The 16630-nt window shown below is 38.5% G+C and overlaps 1 pseudogene across 1 annotated transcript in view; it reads left to right on the top strand.

Annotated features, from left to right (window-relative positions):
* LOC100739301 (putative testis-specific Y-encoded-like protein 3) overlaps nucleotides 1-16630 on the top strand; it is a 76177-nt pseudogene that overhangs the window by 6889 nt on the left and 52658 nt on the right. The window contains exon 4 of the transcript XR_014816914.1: nucleotides 1971-2123. The product of XR_014816914.1 is annotated as a putative testis-specific Y-encoded-like protein 3 (transcript). The remainder of the gene's footprint in view (nucleotides 1-1970; nucleotides 2124-16630) is intronic.

Raw genomic sequence — 16630 nt, 5'->3', positions numbered from 1 at the left:
ATGAGATCTGTTAAATACAGAACATAAAACAGCTATGCAAACACAGGGATGATCTAACCCACAAGAGACTTTTGAAAGTTTTACTTTCAAAAAAAAAAAAAAAATTGGAGTTATGGGGAGAAAAAGAAACAAGAAATTAAAATTGTAATTGTTGATCTAAAAATATTAATGCTGTACCTGCGGCCCAAAAATAAATTAGTTAATAAAAATATTAATGAGTCAATTAGCAGATTAGACACAGCTAAAGACAGAATTAATAATTTTGTTTATTTTGAATTGAAGTATCATTGATTTACAATGTGTTAGTTTCTGGTATATAGAAAAGTAATTCAGATATGTGTGTGTAATATTTTTCAGATTCTTTTCTATTATAGATTATTACAAGGTATTGATTATAGTTCCCTGTGCTATACAGTAGGACTTCATTTATCTCTTTTGTAGATAATAGTGTGTATCCATTAATTCCAAACTCCTAATTTATCCCCCCTACCACTTTCCCCTTTGGTAACTATAAGACTATTTTCTACACCTGTGAGTCTTTTTCTGTTTTGTAAATAAGTTCATTTCCATTATTTTTTTAGATCCACATATAAGTGATATCATATGATATTTGTCTTTCTCATCTGACTTACTTCACTTAGTATGAGAATCTCCAGTTGCATCCATGTTTCTGCAAACGGAATTATTTCATTCTCTTTTATGGCTGAGTAATGTTCCATTGTACATATAAACCACATCTTTTTTTCTTTTTCTTTTGTCTTTTTAGGGCCGCACCCTTGGCATATGGAGGTTTCCAGGCTAGGGGTTGAATCAGAGCTGTAGCCTCTGGCCTACACCAGAGCCACAGCAACACGGGATCTGAGCCACGTCTGTGACCTTCACCACAGCTCATGGTAATGCCACATCCTTGACCCACTGAACGAGGCCAGGGATTGTACTTGCATCCTCATGGATACTAGTCAGATTTGTTTCCTCTGAGCCACAACAGGAACTCCTATACCACATTTTCTCTATTCATCATCTGTTGATGGACACTTAGGTTGCATCTATGTCTTGGCTATTGTAAATAGTACTGCCATGAACATTAGGGTGCATTTATCTTTTCAGTTAGAGTTTTTGTCTTCTCCAGATACATGCCCAGGAGTGGGACTCCTGGATCATATGCTAACTCTATTTTCAGTTTTTTAAGGAACTTCTGTACTGTCCTCTATGTGGATATACCAATTTACATTCCCACCAACAGTGTAGGAGGATTCCCTTTGCTTTGCACCCTCTCCAGCATTTATTGTTTGTAGACGTTTTGATGATGACCACAAAATAATGATTTTGCTGTTGTGCTGGGACAAATTACCCAGAATGAAATGCTGAGAAGGGGATGGAAAATGTAAAACAGACATTAAGAGAATTGGGAAGTATAATACATGTCTAATCAGAGTACCAGAAATAAAGAGTAGAGGAAATGGAGAGGAAGCATTACTTAAAATGATATTGGCTGTAAATTTACACAACTTATAAAAAGTAAGGATTTACAAATTCAAGAACAGCATATCTCTAGTAAAGTCAATATTCAAAAATCCATGCAGAACATCAAAGACAAAGAGAAGATCTTAAATTCATCCAGCGAGTAAGTGAAGCTAGGGAATTTTTGTGGACGTCAGAGTGGAGGCAGGTATGAATGGGTTGAGTGATGAAATCCAGCAAAAGAAATATAGCTTCCAAAGTACTTAAATCTATTGACAAGTTCAGCCTGGCCTTAGAATTTGGCATAAATGGTCAGCGTGAATACTGGCCACAGGGCTGTCACCTTTGTGTGGTTCTGTAAAGATCAGGACATTATAGCAGGCAAAAGACTCATTTTCTTAACTTTTGGGTACAGAAACTAATCATCCTTGACAGTATGTAATGTACCAGTAATCATTGGAAATAAATATTTATAGAATGTCAATGTCATGCTTTGTATTCTTTTCCAGCCAGTTGCCAGAGTTTCCCTACATCTTCCTCAGCAACAGAGATAACTTGGACAAACATGGGCTGCCATCCATCACTATGGAAATCCTCAAGTGAATGATGGCTCACCTTGATGTCAGAAAATGGACCATGCAGGGACAGCTGGTCTTAGACAGGTGAGCAATGAATAATCCAACATGTCCTTGATGCATTGGGGGAAAAGTTCTCAGAGCAGTAAAAGCCAAACAGGTGCCTCAGCAGAAAGCAGAAGAGATCAGATTTGGTTTTTTTGTTGTTGTTGTTTGTTTGTTTTTTGTCTTTTTTGTCTTTTCTGGGGCTGTACCCGCAGCATATGGAGGTTCCCAGGCTAGGGGTCTAATCGGAGATGTAGCCACTGGCCTACTCCAGAGCCATAACAACATGGGATCCGAGCCGTATCTGTGACCTGCACCACAGCTCACGGCAACACCAGATCCTTAACCCTCTGAGCAAGGCTAGGGATCAAACCCACAACCTCATGGTTCCCAGTCAGATTCATTAGCCACTGAGCCACGACGGGAACTCCAAGAGATCAGATTTGTGATCAAAAAGACTAAGCAACAAACAAGCCTGGATTGCTGAAAATTTAGTTAATAATCAAGTTAAGAAGGAAGAGGGAAATTTTGTTCAGGCCAAACTGAGGACTATAATTTAGGAGACAAGACTCTAAGAAAGCTCTGAGAACTGCCTACCTGTTACAAGTTGAAGGCACAGTCATATATTTTAGAGACAAAGGATCAAACATTGAAATGACATCCTTACATTTTACGTAAAGTTCACCAAAGGTACATAGTCCAAGTAAGCTTGTATACAACAAACAGCCAGTCACCATGACTTCTTATAGAGCTGGGGGAAAAAAATGCTAACCTTTCTGGGGGGGGAAGGGGTGCTGTGCCTGTGGCATGCAGAAGTTTCGTTGTCAGTGATCAAACCCATGCCACAGCAGGACCCGAGCTGCTGCAGGACCCTTAATCTGCTAGGCTACCAGGGAACTCCAAGAATGATAATCTTTTAAAAAGCTACATTGCTAGCATCAGAAGAAAGGAAAAAAATTTAATCTTTGCAATCAAGTAGACATTCCCATCTTAGAGGAGGTCTGGCTACTGTGTAATGCAGATGCACACTGCACATTACAGAGGAAGAGAGGAGGCCCAGACACAGAGAGAAAGAACTTTTTGTTTACATTTTCTTGTCTTGCCTTAAAATATAAATTGTATTTCATCAGTAGGTATCATATCTGCTGAGGACAACCTCAGAGCAGTTGAATTGGGCCAAAGTCTGAGCTGCATAGGTTGGAAGTTCAGAGGACATTGTGTACCCACGTTCTCATGCTTGAAACATTAGCTGCCTGCCTACCTCATCAAAGTCTGTTCTAATCATACCTCCTTCAGGTGACCAGGCCATAGCTCCATACCAGACACAGGCTTCCTCCTGCCCTCACCCCACCAGATCATTATGAAATTTCATGATTGACTTAAAATAAAGGGGAAAAATTATCTTAAGATCTCAGAGAGAAAAAATAGAAACAGCCATAAGGAAAAAGAACAGGTTACCTTGAAGGAATAATTATTAGAATGACAGAGCAGCTCTCCAGCAACTACATTAGAAGCCCAAAGACAGCAAAATTATTACTTCAAAATGTTAGTAAAAAAGCTTTTCAACCTAATCTTGTATATCCAGCTAAATCATCCTTCAAAAACAAAAGTAAAATAAAGGTGTCTATAAATAAATAAATGGAAAGATTTATACTAAGAAAACTGCTGTAATAGAACTTCTTTATTTTTATTTTTATTTTTTTTTAATTTTTTGCTATTTCTTGGGCCGCTCCTGTGGCATATGGAGGTTCCCAGGCTAGGGGTCTAATCAGAGCCATAGCCACCAGCCTATGCCAGAGCCACAGCAACGCAGGACCTGAGCCGCGTCTGCAACCTACACCACAGCTCACGGCAACGCCACATCCTTAACCCACTGAGCAAGGGCAGGGACCGAACCCGCAACCTCATGGTTCCTAGTCGGATTCGTTTTTTTTTATTTTTTTTTATTTTTATTTTTTATTTTTTGCTATTTCTTGGGCCGCTCCTGTGGCATATGGAGTGTAATAGAACTTCTAAAGGATATATTTCAGGAAAGGGTAATATGATTCCAGAAGGAAAACCTGAAATGCAAAAGAAATGGTGATAAAACAGAAAAAAATGTACCAAACTATCATAAAAACAGAAAGGAAGCAGTGAGGATAAGAAAGGATTTACATAGACAGTAGCTAGAAGGAGAGTTTTTAAGAGAGGGAGTATAGTTGAGTCACAAGGTTGTGATCACTTCTGCTGTTCAAAGTGATTCAGTATATACATATATACACACATCCATTCTCTTTCAGATTCTTTTCCCACCTAGATTATCACAGAATATTGGGTAGAGTTCTCTGTGCTACACAGCAGGTCTCCATTGGCCAATCATTCCATATGCCTTAATGTGCATATGCCAATCCCAAACTCCCAGTCCATCCCTCCAACCAACATTTTCCTTTTGGTAACCATGTTTTTGAAAGTCCGTGAGTCTGTTTCTGTTCTGCAAATAAGTTTATTTGTATCATTTTTAATATTCCACATTTAAGCGATACCATGTTTGTCTTTCATTGTCTGACTAACCTCACTTTGTATGATAGTTTTTAGGTCCATCCATGTTGTTGCAAATGGCATTATTTCATTCTTTTTCATGGCTGAGTAATATTCCATTGTATATATGTACTACGTCTTCTTTATCCATTCTTCTATTGATGGACATTTAGGTTGCTTTCATGTCTTGGCTATCCTAAATAGTGCTGCAGTGAACATTGGGGTGCAAATTACGGTTTTCTCTGGATTGATGCCCGGGAGTAGGATTTCTGGATTGTATGGCAGTTCTATTTTTAGTATCATGAGGAACCTCCATACTGTCTTCCATAGTTGTTACACCAATGTATATTCCCACCAACAGTATAAGAGGGTTCCCTTTTTTCTGCACCCCCCTAGCATTTATTGTTCGGAGACTTTTTGATGATGGCTATTCTAGCTGGCGGAAGGTGGTACTCATAGTAGTTTTGATTTGCATTTCTCTAATAATTAGTGATGTTGGGCATCTTTTCATGTGTTTTTTTGCCATCTGTATGTCTTCTTTGGAGAAATGTCTGTTTAGATCTTTGGCCCATTTTTTTCATTGGGTTTGTTTTTCTGATATTGAGCATCAGGAGGTGTTTGTATATTTGGGGGATTAATCCCTTGTCAGTTGCTTTATTTGCAAATATTTTCTCCCATTCTGTGTGTTGTCTTTTTCATTTTGTTTATGATTTCTTTTGCTGTGCAAACCTTTTATGTTTAATTAGGTCCCATTTATTTATTTTTGATTTTATTTTCACTACTCTAGGAGGTGGATCTGAGAAGATATTGCTGCAGTTTATGTCAGAGAGTGTTCTGCCTATATTTTCCTATAAGAGTTTTATAGTATCCAGTCTTATATTTAGGTCTTTAATCCATTTTGAGTTTATTTTTATGTATGGTATTAGAGAGTGTCCTAATTTCATTATTTTTCATGTAGCTGTCCAGTTTTCCCAGCACCACTTAATGAAGAGGCTGTCTTTTCTCCACTGTATACTCTTCCCTCCTTTGTCATAGATTGACCATAGGTGTGTGTAGGTTTATTTCTGGGCTTTCTATCCTGTTCCACTGATCTATAATTCTGTTTTTGTGCCAGTACCATACTGTTTTGAAATTTTAAAATTTGTATGGAAACACAAAATTCCCCAAATAGCCAAAGCAATTCTGAGAAAGAAAAGTGGAGCTAGAGGGATCAGGCTCCCTGACTTCAGACTATACTGGAAGGAAAGTATTGCAAACAGAGTGAAACCAAAAAAATGCAGACCTAAGAAAATCTGAGGCATGTTGAAGACCTGACAGATCTTTGTGAGAGTGGCCAGGTTGCAAGACACCCTCTTTTTTTTTTTTTTTTCATTATCATTAGTGTTGGTCCAAAGTAGACACCTGCAGTATCTCTCTGCCACTCTTTTCCTTCTCTCTTCTGCCTCTTTTCCAGGAGTGGGTCTGGTTCCAGATTAAATCTTATTTGCTGGAGTCTTTTTTTTCCCTGTGAAATAGTCAGTGCATGAGGCTGAAGTGGGGAAGTCAGGGCCAGCTCTTTCATAGCTGCAAGCTTCTATGTTGCTCTTTCTTTCACTCTCCCTCACTTTTATGCAACCAGCAGTAAGTTTCCTTAAATACTCTTCACCCACATGACAGCCAGCTACACCTACTACTACAGCAACAGCCCAGATCAATTCAATCCTAGTTCTTCAGGACAAACACATCTTCTTTCAACAGTGGCTGCTCTCCAGTTCCACCTGCTAGAATGTGTAGGTTTATACTGCCCACCTTAGAGGTAAGATCTGTGAGTTAGGCCTTGGGCAAAGGGTAGCAAGATAGGAGACATGAACAGAGCAAACCTCATAATTTGCTTTAATCTGGGACTCATGTTATTTAAGCCCAACTAGCCTAGGGGGGAAAGTGAACTCTCATTTTATCCAGCAGAGGACAGTTCTTGAAATTCTATGTTCCCATGGGAAAGATGGCCTGTGATCTAGTATTTGGGTATTTAGGAATCTCTTGTCTATAGCACCATATAATAGCACCTTCTTACACTAAGAATTTTAACTATTTGCTGAGACCATTATAATTTGAAGGAAGTGTTTAAAAACAGCTTTATTAGAGTTTCCATTGTGGCTTAGCTGATTAAGGACCCGATGTTATCTCTGTGAGGATGCAGGTTCAATCTCTGGCCTTACTCAGGGGGCTAGGGATCCAGTGTTGCTACAATCTGCAGTGTAGGTCACAGATGTGGCCAGCATCTGGTGTTGCCATGGCTGTGGTGTAGGCTGCAGCTGCAGTTCTGATTCGACCTCTGGCCCAGGAACTTCCATATCCTGCAAGTGCAGACATAAAAGGAAAGAAAAGGGGAAAAAAACCCAGCTTTATTGAGGTATCATTGACATAAAGTAAACCATATATATTTAAAGTGTACCATTTGATAATTTTGATATATGTCAATATATACATGGAAACAATTCACAATAAAGAAAGCGAACTTATACATCACCCTTAAAAAGTTTCCTTGAACCCCTTTGTAATCCTTTCCTCCCATCCAAACTCCCTCTCCAACCCTATTGCCAGGCAACCACTGATCTGCTTCTGTCACTGTAGATTAGTTTTCATTTTCTGGAATTTTATATGAAAGGCTATAGTAATTTCTTTTGTCTGGCTTCTTTCATTCTGCATAATTATTTTGAGACTCATTTATATTTTTGTGTATACCAATAATTCAGTGTATTTGTTCCTAAATAGTATTCCATTGCATAAACATACCCCTCTGTTTATCTGTTCACCTGCTGATGGACATTTGGGGTTGTTTCCAGTTTGGGGCTATTACAAATAAACCTAGCCTGAATATCTATGTTAAAGTCTTTGAGTGGTTAAAGATATTTACTCACTTCTTTTTGAGTAAACATTTGGAAATGGAAGGTCTGTATCATATAATAGATGTATGTTTAACTACTTCATTAAACTATTTTTAAAAGTGGTGAGAGTTCTAGCTCCTACACATTTTCATCAACACTGTGTATGGTTAGTCTTTTACACTTTAGCCATTCTTAAAGGTGTGTCGTGATCTCCTACTGTGGTGGTTTTTTGCAAACCACAGCAAATGGAGGTTCCCAGGCCAGGGGTCAAATTGGAGCTGCAGCTGCCAGCCTATGCCACAGCCACAACAACACCAGATTCGAGCGTCTGCGTCCTCATGGATGCTAGTCAAATTCATTTCCGCTGAGCCACAATGGGAACTCCTTACAGTGGTTTTGATTTGATTTCACTTGTGACCAGTGATTTGGCACCTTATTTCATGTGTGTATTTGTCAGATATATATCTTCTTTTGTGTGTCCAAATCTTTATCTCACTTTAAAATTGGGTTGTTTGGGTTTTTTTAATTATTGCGTTTTAAGTTATTACTATTGACGGAATTGCGTCCCCCCAAATTCGTGTGCTGAAGTGTATACTTAGAAATAGGAGTTTTCGAGATTAGTTAAGGTTAAATGAGGTCACAGGGTGGGGTCCCAATCCTGCAGAATTGACAGCCTTATGAAAAGAGAATGCATGTGCCCTGAGGAAGGCTCCATGAGGACACAGCAAGCAGGTTGCTCTCTACAAGCTGGAAATAGGGTCCTTACAAGTATTCAACCCTGCTGGCACTTGATCTCAAATTTTCAGCATCCAGAATTGTGAGAAAATAAGTTTCTGTTGCTTAAGCCACCCAGTCTATAGGATTTTGTTTTGGAAGCCCAGGCAGGATGAGACAGGTTATATATATCTGGCATACACACACACACACACACACACACACACACACACACATTTATTTACTTACATGTATATTTTCTTGGTGCAAGCCCTTCATGAGATATATGCTTTGCAAATACTTTCTCCCAGTCTGGGACTTTTCATTTTTAAAACTGTTTTTAGAAGAGCAGATATTTTCAATTTTGATAGAGTTCAATTTATTAATTTTTTCCTTTTTGGATCATGCTTTTGTGTCAAATATAAGAAATTATTGCCTAACTCAAGATCACAGAGATTTTCTCCTGTGTTTTCCTTTAGAAGTTTTATAGTTTTATGTTTTACATTTAGGTCGGTGATTCATTTTGAATTATTTTTTGTGTATGGTGCAAAGTATGAATCAAAATATGACAAGGGTTTTTGCATATGGAAATCCAGTTACTATATTGTCTTCATTTTGTAGCTTTATAATAAATCTTGAAATCATGTAGTGTAACTTTTCCAAATGTGTTCTTTTTTCAAAGTTATTTTGCTATTCTAGGTCTTCTGCATTTCTAAATGAATTTTGGAATCACCTTGTCAATGTCTTTATTTTTGAAGTCTGCTGGGATTTTGATTGAGATTGCATTGAAGATGTAAATCTCTTAGAAAGAATTAACATTTTAGCAATAGTGTGTCTTCTGACCCTTGAACACAGTCTGTCTCTCTATTTAGGTATTTTAATTCTTTCACTTATGTTCTCAGTATACAAGCCTTACACATCTTTTGCCAGATTTATCCCTCAATATTTCATTTTTTGAATGTAATTATAAGCAATTTTAAAAATTATTTCATTTCCTAACTATTCATTGCTAGTAAATGGAAATAAAATTTTTAAATATTACTCCTGGAGTTCCCTCCATGGCTCAGTGGTTAACGAACCTGACTAGAATCCATGAGGATTTGGGTTCGATCCCTGGCTTCCACTGCTCAGTGGGTTAAGTGTCTGGTGTTGCAGTGAGCTGTGGTGTAGGTCGCAGATACGGCACAAATCCTGTGTTGCTGTGGCTATGGCATAGGCTGGCATCTGTAGCTGGGATTCAACCCCTAGCCTGGGAACCTCCACATGCCATGGGTGTGGCCCTAAAAAGCAAAAAATAAAATAAAAAAATAATCTTATATCATGCAAACTTGATTAATTCACTTACTAGTTCTAGTAGCTTTTTTTTTGGTAAATTCCATCAGATTTTCTACCCAAATCATGTTGTCTATGAATAGAGGTAGCTTTATTTCTTCCTTTCCAACCTGGAGCTCTTGTGTTTCAAGAAACTTGATCATACTTAGTATAACTCATAATTATGCAGATGCAGCTGAAGTCCAGAGAGATGATATTTCAAGTCTCCTTTTTTCTTTCCTTTTTTTTTTGTATTTTGCCTTTTCTAGGGCTGCTCCCGTGGCATATGGAGGTTCCCAGGCTAGGGGTCCAATCGGAGCTGTAGCCGCCCGCCTACGCCAGAGCCACAGCAATGCAGGATCTGAGCTGCAGCTGCGACCTACACCACAGCTCATGGCAACGCCAGATCCTTAACCCATTGAGCGAGGCCAGGGATCGAACCTGCAGCCTCATGATTCCTAGTCAGATTCGTTAACCACTGAGCCAAGATGGGAACTCCAAGTCTCCTTTTTTCAACATCTGAAAGACCAAAACTGAGGTTCTAACAAAACCGACAGAACCGCCAGATGTAGGACTCCTGAGCTGGTACATTTTTTATGTTCTGTCATAAAATAATGGTTTGTGACAAGCAGTCTGAAACCTCAGTAGCATACAGCAATATGCATTTATGTAGCACTTGAGTCTGTGGGGTTTACCTGATCGGGGCTGTCTGTCTGCTTCATGTTGGCTGGGTCACTCTACTCAACTTGTCTAGGTTTCCCTCTCATGCATGGTGTTGACTGGCTGGTGGCTGATCTAAGGCACAGTTGGGACGACTGGGGTGAATAAACTGTTCTGCATGTCTCTCACCCTGTATCAAGTTAGCCAGGTCATAATCTCATGGTAGTGATAAATGGAAATACACAGGCAAAAATGGTAAACAGAAGTACACAAACATTTTTCAAGACTTTGAAAATTTTTGCCAACATCTTGTTGATCAAAGCCATGGCCAAACCCAGAGTCAGAGTGGGAGGATCCTATGAAGTTACATGACAAAGGATATGGATACAGAGAGGCATATGAAGAATTGGAGCCATTAATGCAATCATTAATGGTTTGAGCCCAGGGGTTGGTACATATGATGGTGAGGAAATACCATAAATCTTGGCCCTGATGCAAATATATTTGCATTTTACCTTTTTTGGTAAAGTGACTAGTAAAGTTTATTAGCAGTTCTGCCCCCAGTGGCTATGGCAAGATCATAAGAGTAGAGAGTAAAAGTTGGGATCTGTGTGAACAGTTAGATGTGTCCAGTTTTCCAGATGTCTTCAAAGGCAGAGAAGTCCAGGCAATACTGAGGGATTCACTAAGTAAATGGATTCCAGTGTCCAGAATATTGTATATTCATTGGAACATTTTGGGTTGCAAGTGACAGAAATCCGAGTGAAACTGGTTTAAGCAGAAAAAGAACTTTATAGCTCACATAACTGAAAAAATCTGGAAATATATCAAGCTTCAGCCACAGCTGGATCCCAAACCTCAAATAGTGACATTGTGACTCAATTTCTGTCCCTCTCTTGATTTGGAATTTCTTTGCTTTCGCCCTCAGGCAAGCTCTCTCCATTAGGTGGCTGCTGGCAGCCCTAACTTAAATCCTCCATTTTAACAATTCAGTGGAAAAAGAGCTTCATTTTCCTAATAATTCCAGTAAAGCTCCAAAATTAAGCTCATTGTTCTGACTTCTATTACTTTTGCAAATCCTGAATCTGTTCTTAACCCAAGGGAATGGAAAATACTCATTGGCCAGCCCTGCCTTGAACTTGAACTTTAGAGAACTCTGCATATCACAAACCACATAACAGACCACATATTTATCTATGAGCACTCTGCTACTCAGGAATCAGATCTCAACACGGCACAGAACAACCCATAAACCTAAACATCCACTCCTGTGACTCACCAGTTAGACACAAGGGAAATACTCTCACATATCTTGGCCTCTATTCTCAAAATAAAAGAAAAACTGCATCAAAATGTTACGTTTTGTGGGTTATGCTGCCCTGGGGCATTGGAGATAGATAATACCTTGGAGTAAGCAGAGGATTACAGTGGCAGAGTTATTTAAGGAAAGGGAATAAGCACTTAGGTAATTTTATATTTTTTAATATTTTATTCATGTGTTGTATTCTTCCTTCCAGATACCATGAATGCTATAGATTTTAGCCTAATGAATATTTTTTTCCCAGTAGTTCTAATTGCCCAAATTCTTATTTCTGTTCATGTTTTGTTTTATTGTTCCATGGATACTCACAAATTACTTTCATAATCACAAGCTGGTGGCTGAGCAATATTTTACATTAAATAATTCATACTACTCTTAAGCCTTTATCTATGCATTAGGTATAGATATAAACACAGAATGCATGAAGTGTGATACTGATTCTTTACATAGGCAACTAGATGCTCACCTGTGAAGTTTTAAATTTTTTGTAAGAAATGCTAATGAGATGTATGTAATTTCCCCCAATAATATTTCAATTTTGTTTAAATAATTTTCATTTAAAGTTATAATTTTCAGTCTTTTAATTTTTAGAGAATTTTGAGTATTTCAGAAGAAAATGACACTTTAAAAATATATGAAAATAATTTTATATGTTTATTTTGTTTATATTTTCTGGATACACATTCAAGTTTTGTGCATTTTTTTTTACATTTATATTCTGTTCTTAATTTCTTTAGGACAGGGGTTGACAAGTTATACAAACTACTGGCTGACTGCCTGTATTTGTAAATAAAGTTTTATTGGCATATAGCCAGACCTATTTATTTATTGTATTGCTTTCACATGCAATAGCAGGGTATAGTTGTTGAGATAGAGACCATATGCAAGGCTAAAATATTTACTCTCTTGCTCTTTAAGAAAAAGTTTTCTCACCTTGCTTTAGATTACTGTCAATAAAACACAAATTTTATGAAAATATTATTATAACATAATCAGTGATTGCTAGCATGAAAACAAAGACACATGTTTTTACTAAACATTTGGACACTGACAGGCCATCAACATTACATCTGGACATGTGTAAATGTAACTAAATTTGGTTGTATTTGATATTTTTGCTGGCTTTTACTCAGAGTTTCAATAAATTAATACAACATTGTAAATCAACTACACTTGGATGAAATTTTTTAAAACCCATAGTTTTACACATAATTTAAAATTTGGGCATTTGGGAAGGAAAATAATAGAGCACATTTTATGAAAATATTTGCTCAATTTATAACTTTTAGATATTAGGTATACAATTGCAGGGGGCTCCATTTTAACTCCTGTACCTGAGTCCTAAAAATGTTAGGGGCAGGACTAGGGAGCATTTACTGGGTTCCCCAAAGGAGAACCAAGATGTTGTTACAGACAGAAGGGAGAAGGGACGTATTGTAAACAACAGGTGTCAATTAAAGTTCACAATTTGCCAATAGGAGCAATTCTATCAAATGCTGCTTTTTTTTTTTTTTTTCTGATTCCAGAACAAAGACCAATGGGGGCAGGGAGGACGATATTAGACTGATGGAAAAATTAGCAAGATATCTCATGAAGTTCCTTGTCAGTAATGTATTTAATCAGAAGCTCAATGGCCGTGTCCAGGGTCCTGCAGAAGGAATTCCTGTGTTATGAAGGAGAGTGGATGGATTAGTATATAGTCAACAACAGGTTTATTGGAACCTGTTGTATCTTAGGCTCTGCACAAGGTCCCAAGGTTTGGACAGTTTTATGAGTCAAATAGCCAGCTGAAAATACTGGGAATGAACAGACAGTTCCCAGTGTTGCAAAGGTACACAGTTCAGAAACATCTTAAGTGGGCAGTCTAGCTCTGCTTTTAAGAAAGCTCTGGGTCTATTTATATATCAGAGACACACAAACTCAGAAGCTATCACTGCAGGAGGTGATCTAGGAAGTTACCCAAGGATAGTCTATAGCCTTGACAGTTCAACTTCAAAAGGAAGGATTAAGCAATCTTTGTAACATAGATTTCCTTCAGATATAATTTTATTTTATCTAATCAGTCCTGCAAAGGCAAAAGGTGAAATTCTAACAAATTAAATTAAAAGGCAAGATAGGCCACTCTGAGAAGCAAATTTCAAAACTGATTTTTCTCTGATTTCCTCTTTGAACCTAAAAGTTAAAAGGTCTGTGGAGGGAAAAGAACACATCCTCTTTGATCAAAGTTATCAAATCAGTTTCTTCTGTTTCTAAGGAATTAATGGAAAGAGAAGAGACACTAGTGTTTCATCTCACAGTAAAAGGAAAGAACAGAATCTCTGGAGCCAGACTTAGGCAAATGGCAATGACCAGCATAGTCTGTAAGATTAGAATATTTGCTTCCCTCCTTTCCTGCCGTTTCCTCTTTTCCATAACATCATACCTTTGTCTTCTGTTTGTCTCGAGCTAAAGCTGTAGAAGAACATCAATCTCAGAGACCATTAAAAATATTTGATTTCTTCAGTCCTGTCATATGGCAGCTACCCTCTAATTAAAGATGTTTAAAACTTGAAGAGGCCTTAGCAATCATCTTGAAAACTTCTTCAGTGCCAAAACATAGGCAAGTTAAATACATGGTTCCCAATTCCCCAAACTTCTATTAACAGAAAAATATTCTAGGATTTCTCTGGTGGCCTAGTGATTAACGATCCAGCATTGTTACTGCTGTGGTGTGGTTTTGCTCCCTGGGGGGTGGTCATACAAATATAGAGACCATACAAATAAATCAAAGACTTATTTGCCATCATCAAGAGAGAGTATGACAGTGAAGGAACACATCAGAATCATATTTTGGGGACTAACAATGACAAAGCCAATGAAAGAGCCATCAGAAAAATAGGAAGCAAGTGAGAAGAACAAAAAAACCAACAGGGAAGTTTTAGGAAGGAAGTAGTGTGAAATAATGCTAAAAGAGGTCAACTAAAATAAAAACTGCCAAGTATCCATTGGATTTGGCAATTAGAAAGTCAGCCATAACCTTAGTGAGGTCAATGTCAGCAGCGTGGTAGAACAGAAGCGTGATGACACTGGCTGGAGAGCAGGGGGCAAGCAAGACAAAGATGAATTTAAGGCTCTGAGTAAAAGAAATAAAACCAGAAAAGGAGCTAAGTGATTTTTCTCCTAGGTGGGAGGAAATGATGAGTGCAGCTTCCTGACCATTGAACTTATTAAACATGATTAATTTAGTTTTAGAAATTTGGGAGTTGAGAAGATTCAAATTGAAATGAGCAGTAAGAACTGAAAGGAGAAAGTAAGAAGTGAGTGCTGTATATGTGAACAAAGGAATTCATTGTCTTTAGCAACTACTGTATGTATGATGTATGCATTAAGGTGTGAAAGTATCAGAGAGAAATAAGATGCTCTTCGCTTCAGGGAATCATCAACACAGGTGTGTTGGCTAATGATGTACATAGTAAGTGAGATCTGAATGGATGGATAAAGAACAGAGGATCATGATAGATCATTGGAGTTCAGTTCTGGCAATGCCCTAGTGAAGGGGAGTGGTCAGATAAGAAGGAAAATCATAAGAGCAAAGCAACCCCAAAGCTAAGCAAACACGAACTTTCAAGAAGATGGTGGAATAGAATGCTGCAGAGGGAACAAAAGAGTTGAGGACAAAGGGAAGAGTCACCAGATTTAGTGATTAGAAAGTATTTTGACAATTCTTTTTTTTTTTTTTTTGTCTTTTTTTGCTATTTCTTGGGCCGCTCTCCCGCGGCATATGGAGGTTCCCAGGCTAGGGGTCCAATCGGAGCTGTAGTCTTCGGCCTACGCCAGAGCCACAGCAACGCGGGATCCGAGCTGCGTCTGCAACCTACACCACAGCTCACGGCAACGCTGGATCGTTAACCCACTGAGCAAGGGCAGGGACCGAACCCGCAACCTCATGGTTCCTAGTCGGATTCGTTAACCACTGTGCCACGACGGGAACTCCTGACAATTCTTGAGAATAAAATTTCAGTCCAGCTACAGAGGGTTAAGGAACAAGCAGCTGGTGAAAAAGTGAGGGATATTGGGTGTGTGCTGCTCACTCAGGGAGGATTCTTGGTGGTATTTCTATCCCAAAGGCCCCTTTTGCCACATTTGTGTTACAGTTGGTATGTGAATGGCACATGGAGATATTGCAACTTGGTAAATTAGGCACCCAAGAATTTAGTATCTTTGAAAATGAGAAATCCTTTTCAAGACATAATCATGTTACAGTTATGGATTCAGTAATAGTGTGAATTTCCCTCTAATAATAGTACTTATCTCACCACTTAAGGCAAAGAAGATACTCTCCAGCTCAGATAGACTTGCTAATCATTAGTTAAGCTAGTCTCCTTTCTCTGTGTGCATCTTCTCAAATGATCCGATTAAACGTTTATCTTTCCCCTGAAGAGCTAATCAAAATGTGGTAAAACCACTTAGAAACACATTATAAATTTCCTTTCTCCCTTACTTCTCTCTCCTTGGCTGTAAAAAATTTGGTACCCGTCCAAAATCAAAACAAAAAGAACCAAAAAACACACTTTGCTAGCAAGAAGGGCTCTGTGTTCATTTTGTTTCATTTCATAAAAACATTAGCCCCACACTCAGGGTATCTACCATATGGGACGAACCTGGTGTCCTGCATTTGGGTGGCAGGAAGAAGCAGAGGGTATCTTCAGATGATCGCAGTCTGAGAGCATGGCAGGGACCCCAGAACAAGGGCTTGTTTTAATGAAACAGGAACGATCAGAAGTTGACATGGTCCTTCCTACTGTAGATATTTGAAGGCTTGAACTTGATAAGCACAGACTCTCATGTTTGAAGGACTTCAAATTTTAACCAGGCAACTACTTGTCCAGTATTTGTATCCCTTCCACAACATTTCTGCTAAGGACACGGAATTCATTAGCTCCTGAGCACAGCTCTGACTGCTGTTACGGAGCAAGGGCTCGCTACCTGACATACATAGAAGCCAACACCATGGTACCAGCATTTTTTTTTTTTTTTTTGGTATTTTTAGGGCTGCACCTGTGGCATATGGGGGTTCCCAGCTAGGGGTCGAATCAGAGCTGTAGCCGCTGGGCTACAGCACAGCCACAGCAGCGCTGGATCTGAGCCGCATCTGTGATCTACACCACAGCTCATGGCAA

This window comes from Sus scrofa, chromosome 9, assembly GCF_054392235.1.
Source record: "Sus scrofa isolate SSC_HxYL_T2T_F1_AM1 chromosome 9, Sscrofa_HxYL_maternal_Yorkshire_Landrace_v2.0, whole genome shotgun sequence".
Taxonomy (NCBI): Eukaryota; Metazoa; Chordata; class Mammalia; order Artiodactyla; family Suidae; genus Sus; species Sus scrofa.
Note: the sequence above shows the minus strand (reverse complement) of the source record. Positions and strands in the feature narration are given on the sequence as shown.